The following is a 7,079-nucleotide window of genomic DNA, read 5'->3' on the forward strand; positions in this document are numbered from 1 at the left end:
AGGTGAGCTCGTGAGTCATGGCAGGTGTTAGGTTTCGTGTGGCTGGAGGTCACGTAAGCGTCGCCTCCTGGAGACGGAGGAGGCCCAGTGGCACGTAGTCCTGCTTTTCAGAGGCAAGGGCCCTGCCTGGCCTCCCCGGTGGGCCTCCTCCTGTAAGAGCTGGGAAGCCTGTTGGAGGAATATGCTTACGCTTGAGTTGAAGACCGCCTACCCCCACAACTGAAGTCACCCAGGGGAGTGCCGCCTGAGGGTCAAGCTAGACACTGTTCGAAATAAAACTACTCTACATCAGATGCGTTACTCTTGCCCTGAATAGCCCCTTCCTGGTGCCCAGGGATAAAGCCACGTGTCCTTTTTTAAACATTTTTTTTAATGTTTATTTATTTTTGAGAGAGACAGAGCATGAGCAGGGGAGGGGCAGAGAGAGAGAGGAACACACAGAATCCGAAGCAGGTTCCAGGCTCCAAGCTGTCAGCACAGAGCCCCACGCGGGGCTTGAACCCACAAGATGTGAGACCATGACCTGAGCCGAGGTAGGATCCCCAACTGACTGGCCACCAGGTGCCACACTGGTCCTGGTGCTCCCTTCGGGGGCCCGTCTGGGTCAGGTGCTCCCAGAGCAGGTGCACCGAGCCCAGGCTTCATGTGCAAGAGGTTTATTAAGCCTCTGTTCCAAGAAGAAATTAGGAAGGGGTCCAGAGGAGGTGCGGGGCGGGGGTCAGGAAAGGGACAAATTAAGATTCAGGCAAAGTCTGGGGCCTGGGTGATGCCTGGGGGGCACCTGCAGGGACGGGAAGCCTGTTTGCAGAGTTTGCCCTGAGGAAGGAGCTGGGTTTTCACTCCCACCCCTGGCCACATCCCCTCCCAGCTTCCAGGTGGCAGTCGGCTGAAGAAAGCCCTGGGAGGCACCGGGAGCTGGGGACAAAGCTTGGAGTGGCCCCGGGGACGTGAACACACCGCCCGCGCCTGCTCCAGGGTCAGAGTCCACGCTGAACACCGCCTCGCTCCAGCTTTCAAATACTTGTGCGGCCCTGATCGTGCTGTGGAGTGTTTTGCACAAGAACGTCTGTAGGTGCCGGGACCTCAGGACCATCGACGCTGCAGACTTCTAGCCCTCGCCAGGCTGTGTGAGCCCCTCCCTCCAAGAGTACACTGTGCCCTTTGCAAGAGAGCGACCGGGGTCTCTGGCCGAGTTCATAAAACGGGAAAACGTTTGGTTTACGAGCTTGACGCTGAGCGTGATGGCAGAGAAAGGGCCAGCGGGAGCTGGCACAAGAGATGGGGAGTGGGTGTCCTCACCCCCCTCTGCGGGGCTCCGACCTACCCCGTCCTGTGTGTGCAGGGCTCCAGGAGGCACCCCTTGACCACATGGAGTGTGATGTCCCCACTCGCCCAGTGCACTGAAGGGACACTGAATGTTGTAACCCTATACGTTAAACACGCACCACAGGACCCTTTCAGGATGGAGAAGACATTTTCCGGAAGATCATGTTGTCAATATGGCTGTGTTTGTTTTTTTTCTCGCCTGCCAAGGTGTAGAGAATTACCGGAATAAAGAACTCTCTGGTCCTTGAGGGAGGCATGTGTGGCTCTGGAAGGAGAAATGGATTAGCTTGGCCACAGAGAAGTCTGCCTGGGGAATCTGCTCCCCGGGGGCCATGGGCAGGGAGGCGCAGGTGTCCCCGGAGGAGGAACAGGTGAGTGGAGCTTCCCAGCCCACCTGCCTTCCTGTGGCTCTGACACTTTCCCCGAGGACACCCCGACCCTCCAGGTCCAAGCTCTCTTTGCGCCTCTGCCTTCTGCTGAAAGCTGTCCCAATGGCCTGGTCCTTGGCGGCCAGTGACTGTTCATGTTGCTTACGTCATGTGCACCTACTATAACTAAGAAAGACTATGTCTTCCTGATGGTGGAGGAATCAATGTTCAATCAGTATTTGTTCAATGAAACAAGGCATGTGATATCCTGTTTGTTTTTTAAAATTTTATTTACCTATTTGTGAAAGAGAGAGAGAGAGAGAAAGAGCTTGAGCAGGAGAGAGGCAGAGAGAGAGGAGAGACAGAGAATCCCAAGCAGGCTCCAGGCTCTGAGCTGTCAGCACAGAGTCTGATGCGAGGCTCCAACACACGAACCGTGAGATCATGACCTGAGCTCAACCGAGTGAGTCCCCCAGGCACCCTGGAGGCAGGTGAGATTTTAAGGAGACCGTTCTTGCCCTATTTTCTCTGTGAGCAGAAAACAGAACGTATATACGTGAACATTATACACAGATGGAAAACAAAGCCAAGTGGTAGTTAAAGAAGAAAAACCAGCTGTCAATCCAACAGCCTGGTGATCACAGCTCCTCAGACAGTATCTTGAACGTGGTGTTACTTGGTTACGTGCATTTCCTGGGGCTGGGGACGGGGCGTTAGCGCCGCAGGCTCTGTTCCAGGTGCTGCAAGGCTGTTAGCCAACAAGATGGGCAGAGGTCGGGGCGCCTGGGTGGCGCAGTCGGTTAAGCGTCCGACTTCAGCCAGGTCACGATCTCGCGGTCCGTGAGTTCAAGCCCCGCGTCAGGCTCTGGGCTGATGGCTCAGAGCCTGGAGACTGTTTCCGATTCTGTGTCTCCCTCTCTGTCTGCCCCTCCCCCGTTCATGCTCTGTCTCTCTCTGTCCCAAAAATAAATAAACGTTGAAAAAAAAAAAATTTAAAAAGATGGGCAGAGGTCACGGGCAGAGGTCACTGCCAGCCCGCACTTGGAGTTTTGAGGGAGAAAAACAATAAGGCTCAGTGCAGCGAGCAAGCGAACACTGGGGCAGGTTGGAAGAACGGGCAGGTCTATGCTGAGGGAGAGGGACACAGTGTCCCAGCTCCCAACTCGCAGGCGGGGCCTCACAGGGGCGGGGGGGAAGCAGGACGTGGCAGCCAGCGAGAGCGAGAGGTCAGGGGCGGGGGGCGGGGCGGTGCTGAGGACTCCGGTCTTTCTCTCAGCCACACTCGTGGCCCAGGCGGGGTCTGGACAAGGTGCTGAGGACGACCCTCCATTCTCCAGGTGTCACTCCTGATTAGGGTGTGCGTCTGCACCTGTGGCCATAGCCCCATCTGTGTCTATTTTTACCCTACCTCCAGTTTTTAACATTAGGTCAAGAGCATTTCCCCTTGTCACTTAAAAACTTTTATATTTAACACGATGGCCATAGAAAGCACTCAGCAGTTTGGACCTTGGCAAGTGCACACATTTATTTGTGTGACCATTTGCTTAGGTGGATTGACCGTTAGTCACGTGGGGCCTCAAGGGGTTAGTGCTGAGGCCCTGGCTGTCCACCATCTGTCTGTTATTCATCTGTTATCTCTCTGTTATCTGTCTATCCAAATATCTATCTAAATATCTATCTATCATCTATCACTTGCTTATTATCTCTCTATCATCTATCTGTCATCTATGTATCTATCTATCTATCTATCTATCATCTATCTGTCTACCCACCAAGGAGCCCCTGACACTAACAGCCTCTTTGTGATTGGTCTTCTGCTATGAGACAAAAACAATCTCACAGAATACAAACCTCAGACAGTTTACTCGGGGACCACGACAAAATGGGGCAGAATAATTTGTGCACAGACATGTGTCACTGGGCAGCTTACAAAATACCAACAACTCCCTTTTACCAGGCGAGTGCCTTCCTCATGTAGCCACAGAATTGCCCCCACTGTCTGACAGCATCCAATCTAGAACAAAACCCCGCCTTCTTGGACCCTCCCCCCAAATACAGTTGCCTGCGCCCTTTAACTGAGATGGCCCACGGTTCTCCAGGGGAGGAGTCCTCCCCGTTCCAGTGAGTGTCAACCCACCTCTGTTTACTGTGGTTTTCACCTGGGGGCACTGAATATATATATGTATGCACATACGTTTATGTGTATTTAATATAAATAGAATATACTTATTGATAAGGGAGCGTGGGGTGGGCTGAGGGCAGAGCACAGGCAGACAGCACCCCTCCCCCAGGTGGATCTGTGTGATGTTCCTCGGACACTCCTGGCCACCCAAGAACAGGAGGGGGGTTCAAGTGCTTGCCGTGGTGACGTGGGAAACTGAGGCAAATGAAACATCAAATCCCCTTACTGCCTATGGCTCACTGACCAGTCCTTGAAACTGGCGCAGTGACCTCCCTCGAGGGGCTCAGCTGCCTCCACGATGACACTTTGCGGGGAACAGAAGGGAATCTCAGCTTCACATCACCCCACGTCGAGGACCCTGTAAGTCTCCTTCCTTTATCTCAACTGCCCCAGGACACACGCCGGCATCATGCTCCAGGCTTAGGGCCCCCGATATACACCTGAGAGGTCTCAGGACTGAGGTTTTACTAAACGGTAATAAATGGCGTTTCCCTGGCCACAGCGACCCCCTCAAGGTCCTGGAAACCTTGCTTCCAAAATTCCTAAGAGACTTACTCTATCCCCGCCCCCTCCCAAGCTGAGGGTATGTGACGAATTACCCGTCACGACCCCAGTGCAGCTCCTGCTGCCCATGGGTCCTGCCCCCGTGCTTTAATAAACCACCTTTATGCACCAAAGACATCTTCAAGAATTCTTTCTTGGGTGTTGGCTCCAGATCCCCCCACCCCTGACACCCCCAAACCTCATCACTTATGTCCAATTTCCCTACAGAGGGTCACACTGAATCTGTGCCTGACAAAGCTGTACTAGGACTTTTAACCACGTTTCCAGTATAAACACATGACTCCCGGAAGCCATGCCCTCCCATCTCCCTCACATCACCCAGCAGCAAACAGCTCCCGTTCCCATGGAAACGCATGCGTCCCAGCCCCAGGTGGACCAATGGTTTAGTCCCTAACTATTTTCAGGAATCTTCATCAGTTTCTATGGTAACTCCTGTGGTGTTTTCCAGCACCCACTAGGTGACACTTACTCAAAGGACGGTCAAGCAAGTTTTGCAAATTGTATTATTGCCCTTGTCACCACGCATTTCTCCTGTTGATAATAAAACAAAATTGTAAATATAAAAGAACCAGTAGATTTAAGGTAGGGAGTATTTTGTGCATATAAATTTGTGACATTCAACCAGATGCCTACACTGTTACAGCATGTTTTCCAAAGGCAAAGCATGCATGGGTGTGTGAGGCTGGTACTTAGTTGGAGGTGTTGAGAAATCTGAAGCCATGCACCCCCTGGGGTTTACAGGGTGCTGAGACTCTTAATTAGAAACAGGGGAGGGGGGTGTTCTTGGACAGCAGTGCTCTTGTGACGGGCAAGATTCTCTAGCACGATATCCCTCTAATTTCTAAGTCGGTTTTGCTCTGTTCAGTTTTAGTGGAAGAAAGAGGGCTGGGGGGAGGGCTGTCAAATTTGAATACTTGTCCACACCTGCACAGCTGGGACCCGGCCTTGTGTTCCTAGGGTTTCTGGAGCCAAACTCGTTCTCTACAGATTTCTGCCTGCACTTTGCCCCACAGTTACGCTCCCCATTAAGCCAAGACAATGTGCAACCAGACTATTAAGGGCACAGCCTACTCGGCCAAGTCAGTGGATGCTGTGTGTGCTCTCTACTCTGGGAATGTAATATTAACATACAGAATGCAAAACAAGGTAATTATTTTAAAAGCACCTGTGTGTTAAATTCCTGGGCTGGAGGACGGGAGGTACAGAAAGCCCTGTTTCCAAAGCTGAGTTGATGGTGACTTGGTAAGCCTTGGAATGTCTTCCCTGATACTGTCATTTATCAGGTTCATTTAAGGAGAAACATTTGGGAGCAAAGTGGTGTAGAGTACCTGCTGTGTGCATACAGTGAAACGTCAGGTCGAATCATTTCCCTGCATTGTTATGTTGTTGGTGTTTTTAACAGGGAAAGGCAGCGGCCTTTGAACATCTTGAACACCTCCTTGGATTGTTTCCTCCCTGAGCAGATGTGCTTCTCCTCAGGTCTCAGAAGGCCCGGCTCTGGGGTTTCTTTCCAGTAAATCGTACATGTTTCCTACACATGTGCTAATCACAAGAGCTGTCCCACAGATATGTGTCCTGCAGCACTCTAGGCTCCCTACAGGGACAGTGACTGCATCCTGCTGTCCTTCGAGGACTCTGCAGAAAGTGTGGGATGCATTTGGAAAACTGCCAGTGACAGGAAACTCTGACTCACCTTTTGTGTTTATACATCTTTCTTCAAGTCCAAGGATGTTTTCTTTCTTTTTTTTAGGTATGTTTTCCTGGTTTCAGTAGCTCATAATTTTATGGTTTCACATCTAAGGCCAGTAGGTTACACATTCCCCCACAATTTTATGTTCCATGGTACACAGATTCAGTTCATCTATTTTAAAGAGATGACATTTACTTATATTTGTTTTCCTAGAAAGGGTTTACAACATAATTCGGAATTTAAAAATCAAGTAATGAAACAGCATGTGGCTCGGTGATGTGAAGTTTTGTACCTTATAATCTGCTTGTGCAGGTGTGGATAGGGATGTGTGTTTGGAAGTAGGTTTACCAAAATGGCGGCAGTTACTGAACTTTGTGGTTCGATTCTATTTAACTTTGACCTGTTACTTACACTTTTAAGTGTTTGTTTCTAATTTATGATAGGCATACATGATTTCCCCCAAACAACAAAGATACATTAAAAACAGATATATTGGAACTTATAAATAAATTCAAGCTGGTTCCTTGACAAAAAACAACAACCCAGACAAGGTTCTAGATTCTGGGGGCACCACACTGAATAGAATCACATTCAAATCATACCTTCAAAGAATGACTTAGTCCCTGGAGATTATTTTCATCACCTGGATAGTGTGAAGTCTATTTTAACATGAAGGTAACTAGGAAAACTGCCATTCTGCAGCATGGGGCTGGGGACATCCAGTGCTGGAAGGCGGGGCACGCAACTATGACAACATAAAGAACATTTGTCATATAATCTGTTTTGAACAATATGATTACTTGGTCAAAGTAATACATGTTCTTTATTCCACATCAGAAACCCATGGAAATTATAGAAGTTGTATACACCTGCGTCATATCGCTACACAGGTAACACCACTGCTGACACACAGTTGTCTTCCAACCCACAGATGCTCACACATGCAAGA

General features: G+C 50.1%; 1 long non-coding RNA gene across 1 annotated transcript; it reads right to left on the minus strand.

Annotated features, from left to right (window-relative positions):
• Positions 1 to 4,927: 4,927 nt before the first annotated feature.
• On the minus strand, positions 4,928 to 6,838 carry LOC123607618. Its single transcript, XR_006716809.1, has 3 exons — positions 6,733 to 6,838; positions 6,134 to 6,301; positions 4,928 to 4,971 (listed from the first exon to the last, which is right to left on the minus strand). It is a non-coding gene; the product is annotated as an uncharacterized LOC123607618 (long non-coding RNA).
• Between the last annotated feature and the right edge of the window lie 241 nt (positions 6,839 to 7,079).

Source organism: Leopardus geoffroyi, chromosome A2, assembly GCF_018350155.1.
Source record: "Leopardus geoffroyi isolate Oge1 chromosome A2, O.geoffroyi_Oge1_pat1.0, whole genome shotgun sequence".
Lineage (NCBI taxonomy): Eukaryota > Metazoa > Chordata > Mammalia > Carnivora > Felidae > Leopardus > Leopardus geoffroyi.